This window comes from Rhinolophus sinicus, linkage group LG05, assembly GCF_036562045.2.
Source record: "Rhinolophus sinicus isolate RSC01 linkage group LG05, ASM3656204v1, whole genome shotgun sequence".
NCBI lineage: Eukaryota > Metazoa > Chordata > Mammalia > Chiroptera > Rhinolophidae > Rhinolophus > Rhinolophus sinicus.
Window position 1 is genome coordinate 133,764,499 of NC_133755.1, and position 27,014 is coordinate 133,791,512.

General features: G+C 33.1%; 1 pseudogene; it reads left to right on the forward strand.

Annotated features, from left to right (window-relative positions):
• Positions 1-928: 928 nt before the first annotated feature.
• LOC109433758 (actin-related protein 2/3 complex subunit 2) lies at positions 929-4,877 on the forward strand (annotated as a pseudogene).
• The last annotated feature ends 22,137 nt before the right edge of the window (positions 4,878-27,014 follow it).

The following is a 27,014-nucleotide window of genomic DNA, read 5'->3' on the forward strand; positions in this document are numbered from 1 at the left end:
GTTCCTTCCAGAACGTTATCGTGATTAATTACTCGCACCATCTTCAAACTTAATCCTCTTTGGCTTTATAGCAACATCATGTGGATTCTCTAAGCTTAAGGGTTAAGATTTCACTTGTTTTGGTGGCCTTACTTATCCTGCCAATGGTTGATATAGGAGATGATTTGTTATCAAACCATATCTCCTTTCTCTTTCTCTTAGAAATTTAATTAATATCTATTCTTCCAACAGTAATCTTCACATGATTAGAGAAATATTCTTCTTTAACCCCAGTTTTCATTTTGATATCTGTTCCATAATAAACCTGCCTTCCAGTAATCAGTAATTGGAATTTACCCAAGCTTGTCCAATACAACAGATTTTTTACTGCACATCCATCCTGAGTCACACAGAGATATCCAGAATTAAATGTATTATCATTCTAAATATATTTTTATATTTTATATTGAACTGTTGTAAATTTTGTACTTAGCAGTTTCTTATATTAGACTAACATTTCTAATAGTTATGTACCGATACCTATTCCGTTTCTGAAAAATACAAAAAGCTATTAAATGCCTCCTAAATTCTCGACAATTGTTATGTAAAAAGTAGTTACTCAGGTTTACCTCAAATCCTTCGGCATTCTCTAAGCATCCTTTGTTTTAATACCTAAATAAAACTAGTGCTTACATTCCCAAATCCTCCTACCTTAATATTTCTGAGAAAATGCACTATGACATTATTAGTGGGATGATGAGGGTTTAAAAGAGTTGTCCCTGTCACCAACACTCCAAATTTCTGAAATATCCTTAATTATTGTTCTCCTCTTACTATCTCACCTCCTAACGTCTGCTAAAAGCAGTGTTTACCTTTCTTCCTTTATTCACCAAATTATCAATAATACTGTTTTGAAGGACAACATAATTTCACTGAAGTTTTATGAATAATGGAGGGTAAGTAAAGCACAGAATAGTACCCAAATTAAAAATCCAATATTAGACATCAGGGAATGCATATTCTTGAAATTATTCCTCCATAGACAAGTTCTCATTGGTGGCCTCCAAATTACTAGATTTTCTTAAAACTTCCAATATACCTGTTAATTTAATTGACAGACTATGTTTGCTTTTCTTTTCTATGTTTCCTCACCTTAATTGCAAATTTACAATTAAGGAGTTTTCTGAAGTAGAAGAATAGTTCTTTCCTCATGTATAATCCAGCTATCCTGTAGCAGAAAATATAGCCAACCTTAAAACTAAACTAAGAAATGAAGTGTTATTGTCTGTTTGTTTGTTTGTTTCTAATTTGACCCTTCTTGCTAATCTAGATCCAGGCTATTAAAACTGCAAGTCTTCATAACCCTAGCATCAAACACTTTGACTAGGAGCCTTTCCTTGTCATGGAGAGTCATGGGAGTTGTTTTGTGTATCTGTTTGTTCTTTAAAGAGCTGGAAAAAGATATAGGTCAGAAACTCAGATCTATACAAATAAAGGAAGAACACAGAAGGAATACGTTAAGGTAAAATAAAAACTTTCATATTTCTTAATTGATCCAGTAGATACCAGTACAAAATACTGTATTTGAATATGTGTGTGTGTGTATATGTAAGTGCACATATATATATATATATATATATATATATATATATGTATATATATGTATATATGTATATATATGTAAATGCACACTTATGTGTAACAAATGAATGACAGGATTGATACAATGATACAAAGGATGGAAGAGAGAAATTAGGACTATTTTCTAATTTGTTATTATAAGGAACTCACACTGCCTTTGAAGTAATATGATATGGTTTGAAGGTGGCCTCAAATTATTTGTAAATGTACATTGCAATATTTAGATGAAACATTAACAAGGTAATAAAAGATATATAGCTGATATGCTAAGAAAGGAGGGGAAAATGAAATCACATAAAATTTTCAAATAAAACCACAAAAGCTGTAAAAATGTGTGGAAGACAAAAATCAAAACAAAGAACAAGGGGAACAAGTAGAAAACAGTAACACGTATGATATATATTAATCCAACATAGCAGTAACTTCTTTAAATATCAATGGTAAATACCCCAGGTATAAACCAGAGATTGTTAGACTGGATTGGAAAACAAGGCAAAACTATATGTTATCTACAAGAAACTGATGTTAAATATAAAGACATATATTATAAATTAAAAGTAAATGAATGGAGAAGAATATACTGCACTAACACTAATCAAAAGAAGATATGAGTAGCTATATTAATTTCAGACAGAGCAGATTTCAGAGTAAGAAAAGTTATCAGGAATAAATAGCTTTATTACTTAATGACATACGGTCAATTCTGCAAGAAGACATAATGATTCTTAACATGTATGTGACTGAAAAAGAGATCAAGATATAAAAGTAAAAAAATGTTGGAAATGCAAGGATAAATAGATAAATTCACTACTATAGTTAGAGATTTCAACAATTCTCTATCAGAAATGGACAGATCAGCAGGCAGAAAATCACTAAGGACCTAATTGAGATCAATAAAACCATCAATCAACAGGAAATAGTTTATATCAGTAGACTATCTAACAGCTTCAGAATACACTTTATTCTTAAGCTCTCATGAAACATTCACCAAGATAGACCGCATTTACAGCCACCCCCCCCAAATTATCAAATTTTAGAATGGAAATTATACAAATTATACTCTCATATTACAATGAAATTAAATCATAATGGAATTCTGTCAATAATAGAAAGATAGCTGGAAAGTCCTTAAATATATGAAGATTAAACAAGGCACTTTGAAATAACACATGGGTGAAAGAAGTGTCAAAACAAAATTTTAAGATATATTTTGAATTAAATAAAAATGTAAATACAAATAATCACAAATTGTGGGATACAGTGAAAGCAATATGGAAATTTATGACATTGGATTTATATTTAGAAAAGAAAGTTCTACAATTAATAATTTAACTTTTATCTTAGGAAACTAGAAAAAGGAGAAAAATTTAATCCAAAGTAACTGGAAAATAAAATAAGAATTAGATCAGAAATTATTGAAGTTGAAAATACAAAATTAATAGAAAAGTGAAAACAAAAAGTTGATTATTGAAATGATAATAAAATTGATAAATCTCTAGATGTAATAACTAAAGAAAACAAATTATTACTATCAGAAATGAAAGGTTGGTTGTAATCACTACTGATCCCATGCACATTAAAAGGATATCAAAGACTAAAGGAATATTATAGACAATGTTATAATCACAACTTTGATAAGATAAAATGGACCAATTTGTTGAAAGACACTATCTACCAAAACTCATACAAAGAGAAATAGATAATCTGAATAGGTCTATATCTATTAAAGGAATTTAATCAACAACTATTAATCTTCCCAGACAGAAAGAAGAAGGCCCAGATAGTTTCATCATAAATAAATGCTGTCAAACATTTAAGGAAAAAGTTAAATCTGTTCTCTATCTTGTCCTCCAGAAAATAGAAGCAGAGGCAACACTTCCTAACTCTTTCTATGAGCCTGACATCAATTCAAAATGTAAACTAGAGAGAGACATTACTTAAAAGGAACCTACAGACTAAAATCTTTCATAAACATAGATATAAAAATCATCACCAAAATACAGAAGGTGCCAAAAAAATGTATACACATTTTAAGAAAGGAAAAAACTGTATTAAAATTGTAATGCTCAATATATACTGATAACAAAAGATGAATATAAGTCATGTGTATACATTTTTTTGGCATCCCAGTATTAGCAAATAGGTTGGTGAGGCGGTGGTGGCAGCTGTTTGCCAGGCAGGTTCAGGCTCCTGAGGCCAGCTGCCAACAGGATTCTGCTGGAGGGGACAACCGCATCATGGGAGAGATACTCAGGCTCAAGTTCAAGAACATGGCCGCCGGAAACAAACCAGAAGCAGTAGAAGTATTATAACATCTGCAGATTTTGATGAAGTCCTCTATCATATTTCAGTTACTACTGAGGACAAAATAAAAGCAATGGTCAGTATTTCTTTGGAATTCTGTGGTGACCTTCAGGCACATGGTACTGATTAATTAATAGAGAGTGTACAGGAGTTTCTTGGAAAATCCAGAATCAGGATATAATGTCTGTTTGCTATAGGACCTTGAAAATATGCCTGCATCCAAGAATTCCATTGTACATCAGGCTGGCATGTTGAAGGAAATTGTTTTTTCTCTGTCTTTGAGAAATACTTTCAGTTCCAGGAAGAGGGCAAGGAAGAAAAGAACAGGGCAGTTATCCATTATAGGGATGATGAGACCATATATGTTGAGTCTAAAAAGTTCAGAGTCACTAGTCTTCAGCACGGTGTTTAAGGAAGGCCATGACATGGTCATTGGAAAGGTGTTCATGCAGGAGGTCAAAGAAGGATGCAGAGCCAGCCACACAGCCCCACAGGTCCTCTTTAGCCCTAGGGAACCTCCTATGGGGCTGAAAGACATCGGTGCTGCTATGAGTGACAACACTGGTTATATTACTTTCTTGCTGTTCCCTGCCCACATCACCGCCAGTGCTCCAGACAACACCATCTTCCTGACCCACACATTCTGGGACTACCTGCACTGCCACATCAAGTGCTCTAAGGCCTATATTCACACAGGTAGGCAGGCAAAAACATCCGACTTGCTGAATGTGTTGAACCGTGCAGGCCCTAATGCAGAGAAGAAGGAAATGAAAACAGCAATCACTGGAAAGACATTTTCCAGTGTCCAATTAAAAAAAGAAATTGCACTTGATCAACTTAATTCCTTTTCTTTATCGTCCCTCCCTCACTCCTCTTCCCTTCCACCCTCTTTCCAAACTGTTGTGCTTTGCAATATGTTACTGGTAATGGTAATGAGTTGCAGCTTAAAATAATGTAGCTTAACTTGTTTTCTCCTAAGATTTGAGTTCAAAACTTCTGCATCTAAAGAAATATGGTTGAGGTCATTAATAAAGAAAAAATTTTCCTTCTCTCTCTCTCTCTCTCTCCATATATATATATATATATATATATATATATATATATATATATATATATATATATACATATATACACACACACATATATATATGCAAATAGAATCCAATAATGTATAAAATAATTATACATCATAATTATTGGGGTTTATTTCAAGTATGCAAGGCAATTTCAATGTTAGAAAATCAATTTATCTTATCAACAAACTAAAGAAAAACAAATCACACGATAAAAATCAATAAATACCAAAAGAAGCCATTTGGCAAATTCAGCACTCATTCATGATAAAAATTTTCATCATACTAGGAATACAGGGGAATTTCCTCAACTTGATAAAGACACCCTACAAGATAACCTACAGCTAACATCATACTTAATGGTAAGAAATTAGATGCTTTCTCCCTAAAATTGAAAAAAAGGCAAGGATGTCCCCTCTTATGAATCTTATTCAACATTGTACTAGAAGCCATACTTAATATAATAAGAAAAATAAAGGAAACAAAGGATATACAGTTTGAAAGAGAAGAAATAGAACTCTTTGTTTAAAAAAAAAAAATTGTCTACATAGAAAAATCCAAAGGATTAACCGAAAACACTCCTTGAATCAATAAGCAACTATATAGCAAGGTGGAGGATGCAGGATTAATATACAAAAATGAATCACTTGACGATATGCCAGTAATGAACATTTGGAATTTGAATTTAAGAACACAGTTATTTGCATTAACATCAAAAACATGAAATATTTAGGTGTAAATATAACAAATGTAGTATATGTACAAGACCTATATGGGAGAACTATAAAATTCTGGTAAAAAGAACTGAAGATCAAAATAAATGGATAGATCTTCCATGCTCATGCAGAGAATTCCATGTTCATATTGAGAAGAACTCAATTTTTCCAAGATGTAAGTTCTTCCCAATTTGATCTATAGATTCAACATAATCCCAATCAGAAATTCCAGCCAATTATTTTATGGATATCACCAAACTGATTCCAAAGTTTATAGGGAAAAGCAAAAAACCCACAACAGCAGACACAATACTGAATAACAACAAAGTCAGAATACTGACACAACCTGACTTGAAGAATTAATATAAAGTTACTTTCGTAAAGACTGTGGTATCGGCAGAAGAATAAAATAATGAAACAGATTAGAAAGCCCAGACATAAAGCCCTGCAAATATAGTCAACTGATATTTGACAACAAGCAAAAACAATTAAATGAAAAAAGGATATTCATTTCAACTATGCAAATGACCAACTGAATATGCGTGTGCAAAAAAGTGATTCTAGAGACAAGGGGAAATCAAAATCTATAAAATATTTTTGGAAACTTTGGGCCCATGAAATTTACTAATTGCCTTTCCACTATGTTGAAGTCACTGAACTATAAAGTGTGCTATCATTTGAACAGTTTTGTGTAAGTGTTTTTAATTTTTTAAAAAATCAGAAGATGAGAAACACTTGGACCTACAAAACACACATACAGTAAAAAGTTTTCAGGCTTATCAAAGTTTTTCATAGTAAAAAATGAGTTTTTCATAGTAAGTTTTTCATAGTAAAAATAAGTCATTTCTTTTCTAGCTTTTTTTTTTCTTTTGTAAAAATAGATTCACATAAGAATATAGAATGTTGTTTGAGGTCACAAGTAACATTTCAGCCCATTTTGTAAAATCAGGATCCATTTACTCAAGATTACACTGTCTTTAGAATAGGGAATAGTACCATCCTGTCCTACTTTCTCTTATAAAACCAAGGAACATAGTAAAATGAGTATAGTCCTTTTTCTCCACAGACATCATGTAACGAAATAAGAAAATATATGACATTGGCAAAAACAATTCAATTCCACAGCGTTTTTCAATTGAAAAAATGGCAGGCCATTTACCTTATTACTTAATAGCATAGTACTGTATAGCTGTTCTACAAATAAATGATTGGCATAATGTTACATAGATTAGTGCTGCCCAACTGTAAAGATAAAAGCCTTTTAAGTAAAACTACAGACTTTTGGTGACTTTGTACTCATTTATTAATTGATTCAGCATTTGGACTATATACCAGGAAATCTGTTGGGCCTAAGGTAAAAAGATAAATAAGATTTCTTTGCCATGGACACTTAATAGGGTTCTAGTGGAAAGAAAAGCATCAAATATAATTCTAATAATTCCACTAATATACAAAATATTGCTATTTTCCAATTTTGCCTGAGTGACAATGGACCATCAGTTTTCCTGTAAGCATGTCATGAATAGAAAATAATATTATTCCACAAAATTTGAAAGCCTTACAAATATCTGGGACCATAAAAGAAGGTATGTTCAGCATGGCTGAAACATTAACTTTAAGACGGAGGTCAGCAATGGATTAATCTGAAGGGGTTATACCTGAATACCACTGAGTCATCCTTGTATGATTCAAGGATCCCGGTAAATGAACCCTGAAAAAAAAGAGTGGCTATATACATATAGCTTCTGTGTACAGATATAGTATCTGTGTATATAAACATATCAAAACATAGAAAAATTATTGTAAAAATACGGTATAAAAGGTGAAAAAATAAGTTTACTTGTATAGGGCACTTACCATGAATAGAGCTTGCAGGACTGGAAGTTGCTCTGGGTGAGTCAGTGAGTCAGGGGTGAGGGAACGTGAAGGCCTAGGACATAACTGTACACTCATGCAGACTTTACATACACTGTTCCACAAGAGTTCCCCCCACTTCCTTCTGACAGATTCAGAAATAGAATGTCAAAGCTGTCTGTGCAGCTTCATGAACAGGGATGTGGCCTAGATTGATTGGAAATATCGAGTAGGACCTGGCTGAAAGATGTAGATTACCCTACTAGTGACTGTCAGCAGGGAGTGAAAGGTGGCCTGAGGATCAGTAGGTATAAGAAAACAAGATGGATACAGGAACACAGGGCATTGTCATGGCAATGTGGTTTTGGCTATTGCATGTTAGAGCAGTGATCAGATTAAGGAATTCTGTGGTATTCATTAAAAAATAAAGAGGATGTTTAACATGGAGAGGTGTAGAACTGAGGACTCAGTATTTTGACTTGGAAATTTGTGTTTGGTTCCCTTGACCTTATCTGGCACAAAGGGCTCTCTCTGGCATTGAATTGATGGAAGACGTAAAACTTATTTATGTTTTACATCATTACAACATGAAAATATTTCCATAGTACAGGGACAGGCTGACTCTACACTGTCACAGAAAGCTTTTCCTAAAGTAGCAGTGACACTCAGTACTTGTTAAGGTAGCTCCTGTGGACCTGTGTCCTTGTACAGGATCTTAGGGCCTCAACAAAGAATTTACAGCAATACTCTGAAGACCAGCAAGCTAGATCTGGGAGGGCTATAGGGGCCTTTTGAATATGTATTGCTGGAGGGACAGGCCCCTGTGTGCTGAAAGAGGTCAGTGGCTCACTGACTGGGCCAGCACTCAAAACTGAGGTGCTGTGAGAGGAATCTATTGTCAAACCCCACAGATACTGCCTCCATCAGTGAGAAAAAAAAAAAGAGATTCCTCCTGAACCACACATCCTTCTATTTCTTATAGGCAATTCAGCTCCATTATGATCTTAGGGGACCAACATCATATGTGTGGGTTGTTGTCGACCAAAAGGTCATTAGGCAGCACATGACTATAGTAAGATTTTCATAACAATGGTGCAATATCACACCCGGAAAAATAAAATTTGCAAAATCTACTGAATGTATTCAAATTTTCTAAGTTTTACATATAGCCATTTGTGAGTTGTGTATCTAGTTCTACACAATTTTATATCACAGTCCAGTCAAGATAAAGAACTTCCATCGCCATAAGAGTTCCTGTAGTATCCTTTATAGCCATGCACACCCAACCCCATCCTTCATCTGTTCTCCATATCTATATCTCGTTGTCTCAAGAATGTCATATAAATGAAATCATGCAGTATTAACCTTTTGATATATTACAGGTCTTTTACATTTCTTTTCTAGTAGTTTAAAAATCTGTGTCAAATCCGATTCTGGTATTTGCTTTGCTTCTCCAAACTGTCTTGTTTTGTTTGTTTTGAATTTTTGTTCAAAGTCAGACATGATATACTGGGTAATAGAAACTTTAATGTGAGGTTTTCTGTGGAATTGTACTGTTTTGAATATTTGCTGCTACTAAAGGTGCCAGCGGCTTAGTGTCCTTGTTTTTCTATCCCTTGTTGTCTTTGGGCTTTCTTACTAACTCTTCTTCAAACACAGGTTGCATCTTGCTGATCTTTCAGATATAATCTGTTATTATACTGGAGCCTTCTTGGTGTGGTCATAAGGTTTGAGGGTAAGGAAATATTCTATAACCTAATGATTAAATCTCAGCAAGTGTTCCTTAGCTTTTCCTTTTTAGGAAAGATAGGAAAACTAGGGGCAGCTAGAGTAGGGTAGATGTATTTCCCTCATGTTGGAAAATTCTCTGGTAAATTATTTTCCCCTGGAAAATAAGCCTTTTATTGAAAATGCTTTTAGTGTGTTTCACAATGACTACCTTTCCCCTTGCTCCATTCTTGGCTCTTTATTATGAGAATCTGGTGGAGTTCCTGGAGATAAAACTTATGGAAGTGTGGGAACCCCCTAAGAATGTGGCTCCAGGAGTTTCCCACTTTCAACCTAGTCCACACTTTGCCTCCATCCATTCATCACACTTACATACAAGGGCTCAAATCAACACATGGCTGCAGTGGCTGTGCTCTAGTAAGCAGATCATAGATGTGAGTCCTGAGTTTGTCTGTCTCTCTAGATTTGGGAGCAGCAATTTACTCTGCAACATCAGGTATCTAATGGTTCAAAGAATAAATGTTGATTTCAGTTTGTTGAGGACTTTCCTTGTTATAACTATGAGAGTGATGACTTCCAAGCTGTATTGATGTCAGACCTTTGAGACTGATATTTTTCGTTTAACATAATATATTTGGGGTTATCTAAGTTTTTGTATAATATGTATTGGAAATCTACTTTTTCCATGCTCCACAGTATTCTGTGGTACAGACATTGTTTAACCATTCACCTGTTGAAAGATATCTGGGTTGTTTTCTACCTTGGATGTTATGAATACGGCTTCTATGAACATCCATGTGTAAGGGTCGCATGGTAATTATATGTTTAGTTTTGTTAAGAAAGTGCCAATTTTTTTTTCAAGAGTGGCTGTACCATTTTACATTTCTACCAGCAATATATGGGTGATCCAGTTTCCCCTTAGCCTTACTAGCATTTGATGTAAAAATGCTGCTGCATGTATCAAACATAAATTATTTTATTTGTACTTGTGCCTAATAATATTAGTGTGTTTTTTCAAAATAGTTTACACTTGAAAATAAGTATTACTAATAATATCATTTCTAATGTCTCTGGGTTGGTTTTATTATAAAAATGATTTTGAAAGCCTTTACTTAAATTCTCTGATCTGAATTTTTTTATATTTTACATTTTAATAATTTATATAAAGCAGTTCAAAATATAAGTTAAGTTTATTTATATATGTGAAATACTGAGGACAGTGCCAGAGTCACAATGTAATTATTGAATACATCGTGCTTCCTCAAATTATCATTAAACTTTTCCTCCCTTCTCTTTCCCCTTTCCCAAAAATGTCCCCATCCACATCAGTGTTCATTTGCCAATGCTCCAGTGTCCAAGATTTCTGTTGGGTTTCAATTGGTCCGTTAATCTCTGTTAATGGTTGATGATATATTAATATAACATCTTATAGGCACATTAAATCATTTATTCTCTTTTAAGTAATATGAAAATCTCAAATAACAACTCTGATAATAGGTATTGTTGGGAAATAAGACTTGGTATCTGTTGAACTTAGGTCAACTTTATTCTTCACAGGACTTTCCTTCTAAATGAATCTTATTGAAACTGCAATAAACCAATAAAAACAAAAGCTTACTTTAAAATTATATGGAAAGTTAGGAGAATAAACATTTAACAGATCATTGTATGCTTTTCAGAATCTGCACTTAAGAAAATCCTATATAAGCCAATGGGAATAAATAAGTTTCTAGAGATGTACAACATGTACCTGTCAATCAGCAGATACAAAGTTTATATATAAGTGATTATTTAATTTCTTTAATTGCAGATGAATATTGAAATATTTTTATGTGGCTAAAATGTTTTACTTAGTTTCTGTGTATCTTATAACACCTAGGTAAAAATCGTATTTTGTAAATAAATAGTGCTAAAGCAAACCTAAATGCAAAAATAGATAAATATAGGAACGATGTATTTTTCTTTATATAAAGTGTTCTAATTAGGTGAAAAAGAACACCTCCTATTGCCTTAGTAATACAACTCAATTGAGAAAATAAAAGGTTAAATATCATCTTCTTGGTATACTTTATTTGAATTACTAAAGTACGGTAAAAAGGACACTGAATTTGAAGGCCAGCATATCTTATTATTTTGAAGGCTTACTTATTTTTTTTTTCCCCAGTAATTGTGTGCCCCTTAAATATAGATACTGTGGTAGTTTTTGGTCTCCTATCCCCTACGTCTGCCTCTTCCACTCTTAACTTACATTTTTTTATCTCTTCACCTAATGGGTCACAGCTTCCTTCTCTTCCAAAATGCTGTCAGAATGTATCCAATATTCTGACCTCTTATTTAATATACTTCTTAAAACGTCTGTGATGTAAGGTGAAATATTTATATAAAATGATTTATTTTCCATGATACACTATTAATGACTGAAACACTTGGTTTAGAATCACATATTGTATCTTAGATGTACCATATATATTAAGCAATGCTGGGAATACATGATAAATACAATATAATTCCTTTTTATTTTCAATGAATTATATCATAAATGTAAAATTAAAGCATTCAAAATTGTTACGGGAGCACAAAGAAGTACTTCAAACTATCATGTTGAAGGTAGAGAAGGGGCAGGTTTTAGGCATGGACTCAGTGACAGGTAACATATGAGAGAGAGATTTTGAAGAATGAGTCTTCTAAGGGCACGTGGCAGACACAGAGAGACACTCCTGCAGACAATATTATGAATCAAATAGCAGATAATAACTTCTCTATGAGTTTTTCCTGGAATATGTCATAAACAAATTATCCAAGGCTTAGAAATAGAAAAAGAGATTACTAGGTGTTTCTAAGTGCATTCTGGGCTTGACTTTCTATTGTCTGGGCTATTTTACAACTCTTAGGGAAGGAGCTTAATGTGGAGATTTCGTCTGGTAGAGTTAAAAATAATTTCTGTTTAATAAAACAGAATAATCTAAATGTTGTATTTTATGGTCTTGTTAGACATTAACCAGTTTTGTATCTGTTCAATGATCTATGAAATTGCCCATATATACTTATCTATTCAAATACTCATTGAGCTAATTTTAACACCTTATTGACTTCCATATGAATTAATGAGTTGAGTACGCTAATATGCATGAGTTCGTTTTGTTTGAAGTAGAATCACAATTCATCTTTTAAAAATATGTAATATATATACCAGGGGTGCCAAAAAAATGTATACATATAACTTGTATTCATCTTTTGTTATCAGTATATGAGGTCTGACAATTAAGTTCGTAAACTGGTTGCAATGATGTTACTAATCTTTTTTGATATCAGAGGGATTATTCATTATGAATTTATACCAACCAGACAAAGAGTTAACCAAGTTTACTATTTGGAAGTGCTGAAAAGGCTGTGTGAAAAAGTTAGACGAAAATGACCTGAATTTTTCACCAACAGTTCATGGCTCTTGCATCACAACAATACACCAGCTCACATGGCACTGTCTGTGAAGGAGGTTTTAGCCAGTAAACAAATAATTGTATTGGAACACCCTCCCTACTCACCTGATCTGGCCCCCAATGACTTCTTTCTTTACCCGAAGCTAAAGAAAATATTGAAAGGAAGACATTTTGATGATATTCAGGACATCAGGGGTAATACAAGGACAGCTCTGATGGCCATTCCAGGAAAAGAGTTCCAAAATTGCTTTGAAGGGTACACTAGGCACTGGTGTCAGTGTATAGCTTCCCAAGGGGAGTACTTGGAAGGTGACCGTAGTGATGTTCAGCAATGAGGTATGTAGCACTTTTCCTAGGATGAGTTCTCTAACTTAATTGTCAGACCTCGTATTCTATATAATACTGTGTAACTACCATATTTCCCCCAAAATAAGATCGGGTCTTGTATTAATTTTTGCTCCAAAAGATGCATTAGGGCTTATGTTCAGGGCATGTCATCCTGAAAAATCACGCTAGGGCTTATTTTCAGGGAAATACAGTGGTTCTAAGTTAGCACCTTTCTGGTTAAATGTCCCTATCAACCAAAAGAAAAATTATACTAGATTACATTTAAAGACTATTTCAATTTCTAAATTATCTGATGTAATTCATAGTGGGTTTTATATAAGTTTACAGAACTTTATTTTTTCCTTTTTCAAAAAAGTGTAAATGGGAAAAAAATCTTTATATGTAGACTATCAATTTGTATACACAAAAAATACCTCTGATATTTGTAAATATTGAGTTAATTTTAGACAATTCCATAAAAAAAAAAAAAAAAAAAGGAATCTCTCAAAAAGTCATGAGATTTTGTGTGTGCCAGCTATTCACAGGCATTGTTTTTTTGTAGAGAGAGAAGTATTTGCTGCAATGAAACCTATGCATTGTCTAAACACAATACACACTTTCAGGTTAGGTGATACTAGCCTTATAAGTAGTTGTCTTTACCTTTTTTGTTTTGTTTTGTTTTGTTTGCACTTCTATTAGAAGTAGATAAAGGGTAGAGATGCAATTTCTCTCCTGTCCTCTCTGGTGTTTTTCTCCTACTCTGAAGAACACCAGTTTTGCCTCCATTTCCGTATTTGATTCAGTATTACTGAACTATTAGCGTGTCTGTTTTTCAGATTCTGTTTTGAATAAGTTATAACTTCTGTTTATTTCATTGATTGATGAGTAAAATAGAATCTTTAACATGTGTTCATTTTTATACTTGTATGAGGTATGATTTTACCTTTTATGATAAATTATCTTTTGACATTGGGAACTAGGTATGTAAAATTGAAAGACAATGTGCTCTTGACACAAAAGTAAATTTATCAGAAAATAAAAGGAGACCAATTTTTATTGGGTGGTCAGAGAAAGTACCTATATGTGATGACATTTGAGAATAAATAGAGTTAAGCACCTTCTTAATATTTATAATTTCATTTAGAGAGATCATTCTGCCTCATATTTGGAGAGTGTATTGTCATGCAAAAATATTATATGATGGGAAATCAATTAAAAGACTTTTTCAAACATCTCGGTGGGGGATGATGGCGACTTGGATTAGTGTGATAACGTAGGTATAAGACAGATAAAAGAAAACAGTGTAATGGATGTTGGAAAGGCAGTGATATCAATGGTTTAGATATGATGGTTGAAGCTAAGTGAGACAGTTATTTGGAATGACAGAGATTTAACTGAGCAAACGAAAGAAAGATAGTCAAATATTTATTTCAATTTCACCTGCAGGATTTATGATTTTACCCATTGGCCAGAAAATCATCAAATTTAAGGACATAATGGTGTCCTTAAATAAAATATTTTAAAAAGACATTTATTTATTATATGGTTCTTACATAATAGAAACTCCTAAAGGTCCGTGGTACCAACTACATACTTGTAAAAGTAGCATTATTACTGTATGACCTCTGTGAAGAACCTAGTAAATATATGCTGAGATAAAACATTGGCAAATTTAAATGGTGAAATTCAAATTTAGAGGTCAATCAATACTATGATGAGTTATGATAGGAAATCATAGCTAACAAGGTCAGTCAAAGTAGCAAAAATATGGAAATTCTTTACAGAATCATGAGATAATGTTTATATTTTAGATGTGTGATATTGAGAGTAATAAAACACAGAATATGTAGGAAATAAGGAGAAGTGAATGGAGACTGAAAGAACATCAGGAAATTAGAAAATGGTCATTAAAAAGGGAAACAAACTCATAAGTCCTGAGAAACTGTACTGGGAGATGTTAAAATGAAACCTCAGAACAGTGTCTTACTGGGTTGTCTTCCCCATTGCAGCAGACAATGGCCATGCCAGCGACATCAAAAGGAGACTGAAATTAATTGGAAACTTGAAAGTTTTTTTTTTTTCCATAGCGTATCAATTTGTCTCCTGTTAAATGAGAACATCAAATATGCGATTTTATAAGATGTCTAATGTGAAGAGTTCCTAAATGAAAGCAAATTCTTTCCATCTCTTCTACAGAATTTAGGGGGAAAAAAAAGTAAGGTCTCTATTTGATTAAATTAATGGAAGTCGGTGTTCACAATTTGGTAAACTAGAGTTGAATGTATGTTGAAGATAAGACATAGCTGTTGAATATTTAATATTTTACAATTACTGTTTTTTATGTTAAATATGAGAAAAAACTTGGAGGTTTTATGTTTTTAAATCTTTAAAATTTTATTACAAAACATATATATATAATTTTCATCACATAAAAACCATTGGGGAATTACTTAATTGGTCTAATGATACAAAAATTATTGAACTATTATTACGCATTTTTAAATTTCAATTTAAGACTAGTTTCAAACATTGTAGCACATAAAAAGACATTTATTTAAACGTTGAGTAAATAATGACTTCTGATTATTATGTATGAAATAAAATGTCAGATGGACACTGTGCTTTAAAAATAAAATGAAAATAAAATTTTAAAACATCACACTTTTTTGTTTTTACTGTTATGATGATAAACAGAAGGAAGAACTTTTTATTTTTATTTGAGTTATATCCTCAGATATGCACAGAAATGGAGTCCATATGTCTCATACCGAGAACCACAGGGCAAGTAACAGGAATGCTATTTTGAACATGAACAGATTGCTCCTACAGGCATTTATGTATAAAGCTTTTTCTAACAGCTCTCAACTACACACCCACACTTCACAGTTCAGTGAACTCAGTTATAACAATATACCTATACAATGACCGGAGGCTAAAAATATTGTAAACCAAACAATGACAACAAAAAGAATATCCACTATACTTTTAAAAATTCATGTTAATGAATATTTGTATTGCAAATTAGTCTGCATAAAGTAAAACAAAGGTTTTAGTATACCAATTACAGTAATTATTAATGATAAACCAAATAAAATTCTCAAAAATACTTAAGACAAAGTCTTTGATATAGAGCTATTCCCCCATCATAAATCAAATATTTTAGTTGATTCCTAGTATGGGATTTATTGGGTTTAGTGGTTTTCATCAAATTAAATCATAAAAGATTGAAATTACATACTCTGGTTTCTCTTCAGATCGTGTAAATCTTTTGCCTTTTAAAAGACTGAAATTAAATATCTTTAAAAAGTATTCAAAACTTAGCAGTAAACTAGTATTTGGTGGACCAAGGAGTCCTCAGTTCAGAATATGCTGTTTGGCTGAGGTGTCAAAAACGCATGAAGCAAAATATAACGAGGGGGATACAATGGTAAAGGTAACTAGCTACATTTTCTTCTCTAGCATAGCTACCATATTTTCCAGTTAGAAAAGAAAAAATGTGTGTGTGTGTGTGTGTGTGTGTGTGTGTGTGTGTGTGTGTGTAAATGGAGGTAAAAGAATACCAAGTGTATTTTTTTCTGGAATAGTATAGGAAAGCTGAAGACTTAATATTGTTTTACCAACTCCTCTCATGTCATGTAACCTACAATAATGCTCTAATCAGTCATGTCATTCCTAATTCTCAAACTTCACATCAATAACAGGTACATTTTTGCAATGCTGTTATGTAATATAAAGCTAAAATTTAATAAAGTATCTTGGTTCATAATTTTTAATAATGATGGGTAAAGGAAGTCTTCCTCGAAATGGGAGAAATCATATAATTCTGAAAAGATTAATTTAAAATGTCATAAAGGTTCCCACTAGGACAGTAGTTTGTGAGAGAGAGAAAAAAAAAAAAGAAATACAGAAAATGCTCATGTGTTCACATATTTACTTTGAAATGTCTTACCTGTTGTTAGCTTCTTTGTTATAATAAAAGAAAAGCCTAAGAGAAAAAGAAATCATGTTATCAAGGAAATATTAACCTATTTCACATTAACAGAAAAAAGAATTAATTGATATAATTTTACCAGTGCAAAGATTTTTGAAGTAAATGATGTTCTGTAATCTTTATTTTATACAACACTGTGAATGTAAGAATGCTTTATTTTATTGTGTGTGTTTTAATAAATGATCTTATTATTTGAGACAATTTCTTAATAATTTTAGCAATGTATTTGACCTACCTTTGAGAAAGGAACAATGTATCTCAAATGTATATCATATATTAATTAAATATATCATACAGATATATTTACAGATAAATTTATTGCATTTGACAGGCAATGGACACTCATACCATTTTTCAAATATTTTTATCTAAAGATACCTTTTTTACTGTCAGTTAATCATAAACAGCACTGAAATGGGCACAAGAAATAAAGTTTGTCAACTATATCACAAAAGCGGTTGTCTACATCAGTATATTTTGTTGACATATTTTGAAAAATAATTTTAGTTATTTCATGAAATTGCTAAATTTTATAAAAATGTTTTATGTACATAACATATAAATCTGTTTTATTTTTAATTCTGTTACATTTTCACTTGTATCTATATCAGTAAGGTGTTATATAGTTTGTGTAATGTGTGTTTGTCTATTGAGTCTTTAAAGATTTAATATTGATTAATAATTAAAATAGTTTTACTATAAAATTTTCTTAAATTATACAGCTTGACATATCTCGGCCCCTCTATCATTACTACCGTCAACTCTCACCATGGTAACTGTACTGGCCTCCAAACTAATCTGCTTATCCCCACTTTCATTGCACCGCAGTCACTTTTGTATATCACTGTTATCTTATAAAATAATTCTATCACAATACTTTACCCCATTACATTCAGAATACAGTAAATTATTATGTTCCTATAATGTAAAGTCCCACCAGTCATCTGGCCTCTCTATCTTTCCGATGCCCTCTGCCACAATCCTGTGCCTGAATCTTTAACTCACTAACTCTGACCACGTTGGCTTTCTAGTTGTGTATTACTGGATTACTCCAAGTTTGTTCCTGCTTCTGAACTTTGGCACTTTCTGTACCTTCTGCCCTGAATATCCCTCTCATGTATCTTCAAATCTTTGTGAAGCCTGATCTCTGCTCAAATTTATCTCTGAGAGAATTACTTTATCATAAAGGTGAGTGAATAATCAATGTAAAATAAATAAGAGAGAAAATAGTTTAAAGCAGGGGCTAGAAACAGTGTTATATGTCTTAGATAGATCAGTTAAATAAGGAATGAATTAGTCATCGACCTTAGAGCTTCAGAGATCAATGATAACAAAAGCAATAATACTGTCAGTGGATTTTTTTTTTTTCAGGAAAGGCAAAAATCAGTAAGACAATCAATGAGAAGAAAATAAGGAGATGGAAAAGATATGTGTGTCTACCATTGCTGTTGTTGTGTATTTGGTTGTTTTTACTTGATAAATATCTTTTGATAATGTTTGTAAGTTGAAATTATGTATAGAAAGAGAATAGCTGACTACATGGGAGACAGAAAAGATTTTGGTGAGCCAAAAATCTGAGAAAACTAGAAAGAAAGGAAGAAAGTGCAGGTATGGAAACAATAGCTGAGAGAACGAGGCACTCTTCACCCTTAGAAGCTGCACAAAAGTATAAAGGATGTGAAAATATACAGAGGGGTGAGATATCTCTCATACAACTTCATGCTAAATTATTGAAAGTTATAGGACCCAAATGATTATGGAGGTCATAATGTGTTACTTATCACATTGGTGCTGTGATATTTTTTTTTCCTTATAGAGGTTAACTCTCAAAATATAGAAAAGAGAAAGATCAGGAGATTAATTCAGTTTGGATTTTATCAGGCGAAGAGGGTTTTAAAAATCTAGAATAGGGAGTTAAACATCCTGGTATGAACTATGTACGAGTAGGAATGATGCCAGGAATGGATGTTATACACTTTCTCAGTTTGCATGGAACAAAATTACATATTTTGCAAGAAATACATACAGAGAGGTAAATATTTTAGGTATTAAAACTATAATCATAATTAAAATTATATTTAAAAAATTTTGTTTTAGATTTATAGGAAAAATTATGAAGATAGTACAGAGAATTACCATTTTACCATGCATCCATTTTCACAAGTTAGCATCTTATGTTACTATAGTACATCGTATAAAGGATGAATACTGGCAAAATGACTTATCACTATTGATGTTGCACTTGATCACCTGACTGAGGTAGTGTTTCTTAGTTTTTGTTTTTGTTTTGTTTTTTTCCATTTTCATGTTACTATTCTCTTTCCCCTTCCACTCTACTCTTTGGAAGGGACTCACTATGTGCAATCCACCCTTGAATGCTTCATTATCCTCAAGTTTCTTAAATGTGGAAAATAGATTATTTAGAATTCTGCATGGGAGATTTGTCTCCTCTCTTCCATTAATTATTTACTCAATCATTTATCTATATCATTATAGACTCATGGATATTTATATTATATAGTGGGTTATAATCTAATATTATTTTTTATTTAAGATTTTTATTAAAATATAGCTAACATACAATATTTATATTAGTTTCAGATGTACATCATAGTTATTCAATAGTAATCACCTAGCACTAGACATAGTTATTACTATATGTTTGATTGTATGAGGTGTGATCAAACAATATGGTAAATGTTTTAAAAAAAATTATTACAGTAAAAGACACATTGCCATGAATCCCCCTCAAAATACTCCACCTTGCTTTGAACACACTTATCTCATCATTCTCGCTACTTTCTGAAGAAATTCTGGAAGTCCTCTTTCATGAGTGTCTTTTGTTGCTCTGTTGTGTCTGCCTCGATGTCCTGAATCAATTCAAAATGTTTACCTTTCAAGGTCATTTTGACTTTGGGGAAGAGCTGGAAGTCACATGGTGCCAGATCTGGTGAATAAGGCGAATGAGAACACCATAATGTTTTTATTTGATAGAAATTGCTGTATACCAGGTGATGTGTGACAGAGTGTTGTTATGATGGAGGATGATTTATGGCACACTTTAAAACACACCTTCTTCCAATCATTGCTCACATTTGACTGACTGCACCAAACAAGTTGAAATTTGTCACACACTGTTACTAAGGTTCCATGCACCACTTCACATATTGAAGATCCCTGCCTTTCTGTTGGATGGCACTCAGCAGCAGCATTCACCTTATTTTACTTATTCATTTTTTTTTATCACAACAAGAAGGCTCCATGTCACACATCACTTCTGGTATATGGCAATTTCTGTCAAATAAAAACATTGCAGTGTGTCCTCCTCCACCTTATTCACCGGATCTGTCACCATGCAACTTCTGGCTCTTCCCCAAAGTCAAAATGACCGTGAAAGGTAATTGATTCAGAACATTGAGGCAGCCACAACAGCACAATAAAGACTCTCATAAAAGAGGACTTCCAGAACTGCTTCAGAAAGTGGCAAGAATGATGGGATACGTGTGTTTGAAGTGAGGGGGAGGATTTTTGAGGGGGATTGTTGGCAATACATCTTTTACTGTAATAATTTTTGTTTTTAATTAAACATTCACAGTATATTTTGATCACACCTCCTATGTCCCTGTCACCTCTCCAGCTGCTGCTCTAGCACTGGAGCTCAGAGTCAGTGATTCCGTAGGTAAGTCTGCCATGGTCTCTTTTAGAGGAGCACCTGGGACTCCAGCTTCCCTCTGTCTCACTCAACCACAATCTCCACTGTTTTTCACAACCAGAAATTATGGGGACTTCTCTCCCCAGCACTGGAGCCCAAGGCTGAGGAGGGACTGGGACTCCTCACTCCTCTGAGGGGATCTCCACAGCCGAGATATCCCTCCCAATCTTTAATGGTAAAACACAGGTGTTGGACCACCTCATTCAGTGTCTCTGCCTCTTCTACCAGTTTCAAGGTGGCTTCTTCTGTATGTCCTTAGTTGTAGAGCTTTGGTTTAGTAAGACTTCAGGCAATTCTCAATGATGATTGTTTTGTAGTTCAGTTGTAATTTTGATGTGTTTGTGAGAGAAGGTAAGTATAGCGTTTACCTACCCCACCAACTTGACTGGAACAAAATTTATTTTTTTCTTAAATCTTTCAGTCTTTGCCTACTGATGGCCTCTTTCAGTTGGTTTCCTGTATTCCTTTGACATATTCCAATCGTTGTGGTTGATTTTGGTAGTTTCTGTTTGTTTTAGCACTTTCTTGCTCTCTAGAACTATAATGTGTTGGACCTATCTTGTATATTTCCCTAGTCCTGTAATCATTGATTTGTCCAAGAATCCTTTGTTCTTGTATTGGAGAATGTTATTAGAAACCAAGATACAGACGTTAGGTATGCTTGTTGCTATGGAGTATGATTACTTCTAGATCATTTTGTCTGAAAGAGCAAGGAAACCTGTGCTTGCTAACCAGTGTGTTTATAAATATTTCCATCTGTAACAATGTATATATTTAGCTAAATGTGACTTGATAATAATGTCTCAAACTCTAATCCATTACTTGCTAGTTCATTCTAGCCTCCTCTCCTTATTTACCTTCCACGCCAACAGTTGGAAACCAATCACCCACAGTCCAACATCCATTTATGTAATTATTCAATTATAATATATACATATAGTAGTTTCAGAATTTTTAACCCATAGCCCTATGGGAAATAACTTTCAGCTGGATAACAGTGCTTATGTACCATTCCTTTGCCTTTAGTCTTAGAGACTACAATATTCCAAAGTGACTTAGATCAACACCATTTTTCCCATTCCCACCAGGGAAGTGCTCCATGTCATTTTAAAACATTAATATTGTTATTATTTTGTAATTTTCTGATCTTTTAATTGATTTTTTTTAATTCATATAAATTAAGGTTCACCCTGTGTTCAGTATTGTTCTAAGGTTTAGGAAAAATGTATAATGTCATGTATCCACCATTTACCATATAAAAAATGCATCCAACAGGGGAAAAAAAAAAAAGAAAACAGGTCTTGCCTTTCACATTGCCATCTGCATATCGTACATAATAGTTTTACTACCCTATAAAATTTTTGTGCTTCACCTATTGAACATTTCCCCTTTGCAAACCCCAACAACCATTGGTCTATTTTGTCTCAATAGTTCACCTTTCCCAGAATGTGTAAATGTTATTATACAAAATATCACCTTTACAGACTGACTTATTTCACTCCACAGTATACATTTAAGAGTCACCTAAGTTTTTGTGTAGATTGACAGTTCATTTCTCTTTATCATTGAATAGCATTCCATTGTATGGATGCACCATAGTTGTTTTATTCACTCACTGGAAGTCTCAATAATTTTTAAAGTCTATTTTCATGTCATTTTTTCTTAATTCTCACTGATTCTACTGACCATTCCTAACTACCAGTCTTCACACCTTTAACACACACACACACACACACACACACACACACACACACACCTATCTCTAGTGGGAATTCTTTAAACTGGTCCAAGCTTCTGTTATTTTTCTACCTCAACTAATACAACAATGTATTCTTGTACTCCCAGAAACCACTCTGACCCTCCTTGAAATCAGTGTTTCAGTCTGTGATCTGAAAAATTCAAATCAAATCACATTATATCTCCTGCTTACCACTCTTCAAAGGTTTTCTTTTGTGTTCAGTATAAAAATAAAACCCCATACCAATCCTCTTCAAGGTCCCATGTAACTTGGACCTACTATAACATGTTAAATATTTTGAATATAGGCAATGGCAAGAAATATTATATAATACACTTAGTAACATATTTGCAGTGTTTCCACTGAGGTTGCCTTTGAGATTAAATGTGTGTGTGTGTGTGTGTGTGTGTGTGTGTATAATTTTGCATCACATCTCATTTATGGTATAATTCCCTATTGTCATAGTTCTCTAACCTCTTCAAGGATTGGTGGGGGAATTTGAAGATATTATGTTTTTTTTTTTGTTGTTTGGTTTGTTTGTAACATCTACATAAGCACTCATGACTCTGTAATGTTAATTTGATTTTTATGTTATATCTGTATTTGGAACAACTCTCCCTATTCCATGTGATGCTCAGGATTATAGCCCTTTCTCCTTAATTCCTACCAAAAGCAAACAAACAAAGACTATGTAGCAGACTCTGTTAACTGTTTATATTCATAGAAACATTTACATTTAATCAACATGAAAAACAACAAGATACATAATTAATGCCTATGTCTGCCATATTTCTTCTAAGCATCTCCTCCTATCTCTCTGTCCTTTTCTGACTCTGAGGATTTTCTTTTCCCTTTTATTATGGACAACTTCTAGACCTCCTTCCTGATATTTTATTATCTACTGTTTATAATCAGAATGATTTATCTCAGCACACTCTATTCAATTCTTTGCATAACTGAGATACGGAGTAAAGGACTCACTAAAATATGTCATCTGCTCTAGGAACTCCCTTTTTTTAGAACTAAGGAAGTAAGAAAAGTTTCACTGGTTCCGTCTACAACTCCTAGAAGCCAGTATAAAGTATAAAAAACAATTTAGAGACTCAGTTCCTGATCAGCATGCATTATGACACTTCTGTAAGATCAAAATGGTCATACACAGTTTGATATTAAAATATGTTATTTTTTCTCTTCACCAATATAAGATTATTACAAAATACATTTTTTTTTACAAAATTCCTTTATACAAGTAATTTCTATAACTGTAATATGATTGATGTATAGATGATAAGAGCTAGCACATATATCATGCTGGAAATTTGATCAAAATTAATTAGATATATAGAGATTAAGTCTTTTGGGTTACTGGACCCAATTCTAATGTGTGTGTGTGTTTGTGTGTGTGTGTGTGTGTGTGTGTGTTTGGGAGGCTTCTCCACACCAACAAGCAATTGTCAAGATACCAGCAGGGTGGGTGTCTGAGAATTCAACTCAATTCTGACACTATGTACCTGGAGATAACATCAGCTTCCACAGGAAGAAAAGGCTCAGTCCCACCATACTGTTTTCCACTTTAGACACCAATCATATGTGCTTCTGACTAATTGGCTACAAATTATAGGTTCCAGTGACCCCTTCGACTCAGAATGCCAATCCCAAGTCCAGGTTTTTACCTGTACTTCTGACCAACTGGCTATAAATCAGAGGTTCCTATTACTTTATCCTTAGGATTGATTAATTTGCTGGAGTGGATCATAGAATTCAGGAAACCCATTTACCCAGTAGATTAGTGATTTATTAAAAAAGCTATTAAAAGGATAAAAATCCATGGCCAGCTGCAGAAATACATAGGGCGAGGTCCTGAACAAAAGAGTTTCTGTTCTTGTGGAGCTGGGGCCCTAGCACAGGAGCACTTGGAAGCATTCTTGTTCCCGAACCTGACAGCTCTCTGAAACAATGCCTTTCGGGTTTCCATGGAGGCTTCATTACATAGACATGATTAACTCATCAGTCACCGGTGATTGGTTTAACCTCTAGCAGCCTCTGTCCCCTCCCTGGAAATCTGTGGGTGGAATTGAAAGTTCTAACCTCCTATTCAATGTTGGGCTACTGGCAAGCAGCCCATATCTTTAGGTTTGCAAAGTAACCTTCATTAGCATAAATCCAGTTGTGGTTGAGAGGGACCTTATGAGTAACAAGACACCCATTTCACCTTTATGGCTCTGACGTGCTTGTAGGAAATCAGGGCAAGAGACCAAACATTATAATAAAAGATGTCACCATTGCTCTTATAGCTCAGAAAATTCTAAGGGTTTCAGGAACTGCTCAAGGAATTGTGGATGAAAACCAAATATATATGAGAAATATATTTTGGTCATATAAATAAATAAATAAATATATATATATATATATATATATATATATATATGTGTGTGTGTGTGTGTGTGTGTATATATATATATGTATTATATATCACGATATTGTATATTGTAGTAGAGTGAAGATTTTATGAATTCATATTTATAAATAACTCAACACACTTTTAGCATAGAATATAAGCTCAAAAAAAGTTAGCTATTAAAATAGAAATCTGAAAGTCAAATAAATCAATTCTGCAGCAATCTCACCATGACATCTACCATCCATGTTTGCACATCTCAGTAAGAGAACAAATGCATTGCGGGTAATAAATTGTTAAAAGAAATCAAAGGAAAATGACAATATAACACAAAGGATATACACACACAGACACACACACGAACACACACATGTTGTATGTACTCATTCAGATTTAATTCAGTGTGTGTATCTACCATGCAAAGCCCTGTGCTAGGCTCTGGGGATATTACATAAATAAATAAGATGTGGTATCCATTTTCAAGAGTAGACCACTATTCACTTATAAACAGAAGCTTTAAAAGTACAAGAAAGAAATCTGGCTCTTGCCTTAGGCATTGATTAAACCAGAAACAATAAATCGGTGTTAGAACAATATAAGTGGCTTGTGTTGAATTTGAAACAGAATCTTTAAAATATTAATTTCCCTGAGGATAAAAAGATTTTTAAAACCAAAAATATACCTGGTGATATATTTCAGACTAATACAAGTTTACTGGAAGTCTCTCCCTTAAAAAGGCATTTGAACTTGTATCTTTGGGGGCAAAAAATTTGGCTCTGATGATGGCAGTAATATATTAAAAATAATAAAATTATTTCATATTAAAATATTTTATTGTGCTAACCAACAACTTTTTATTAAGAACATATGAATCAAAACACATGAAAGCAAATATTAAAATATTAGACAAAAATCTGAATCTATGTTTAAAGATTATATGACACCCTATATTAGTTTGCTAGGGCAACCATAATAAAATATTACACTCTGGATGATTTATGCAACAGAAATTTATTTCTCATGGTTCTGGAGTCTAGAAGTCTGAGATCAATGTGTCAGCAGGTTTGATTTCTCCTGAGGCTTCTCATTGGCTTGCATATGGCTGCCTTCTAATTGTGCCCTCACTCAGCCATTTCTCTGAAGGCTCAAGTATCTGCTGTCTCTCTGTGTCCTTATTTCTTCTTCTTATAAAGACACTAGTTATGTTGGATTAGGCCCACTTTAATGCAGTTATCTCTTTAAAGACTTTATCTTCATATGTATTCACATTCTGAAGAACTGAGGGTTAGGGCTTCAACATATGAGATTAGGAGGGACACAAATCAGCCCATAATAGTTTCTCTCTCTTTCAAAACAAAAAGGGTTACTTTATATATATACTTTTTTTTTTCCTCAGTAAACTGTCATAAATTATATGTCTGTATAATGGTTAGGTCGTCAATAAATGGGTAGCCATATCAGTATAAATTCATTCTTTCCCTGGCCTATTTTCCCAGAACATTTTATTTTTCCCTGTTCTAAATAGCACTGTTCCAGTCTGCATTATGCCTGTCTTCCCCTCTGGATTCCTCATACCACAGAAAACAAATCACTCTGCTTTATTCATCTTTAGGAATCAGAACATAGCACAGAGTCTTACTCATAGGAGGTTTTCAGCCAAGGTGTGAATGTGGTTTGAAATTTGTATAGAAAATTAAAAAACTGAAGTAAATATTATTTACTGTATGTTTACTGTATGACATACAGTAAACTATGTTTACTGTATATTATTTACTGTATGTTAAGAATATATAGCAAACCGGTTAGCTAAGAGTAACTTTGATATATGTATTTGTATAAGTATGTATATACACACATATATGCACATTTATACATATATACATAATTTATAAAAAAATATTCATGTTTTGATTGATATTGCAGTTTTTTTGGTCCTGAATTTCAAAGCCCTCATTTCCAAAAGTGGTAACCTACTGTTCCACTCACAATGCTTATTATTACACTCTGTAGCTTAGTTCTCTCCACTTCTAGCAATTTTTTACATTGATATTGCCCAAATTATTGTTGGTTTACTCTTGTATTCAATTACTGTAATTTGGCAATATTGTTTCATACA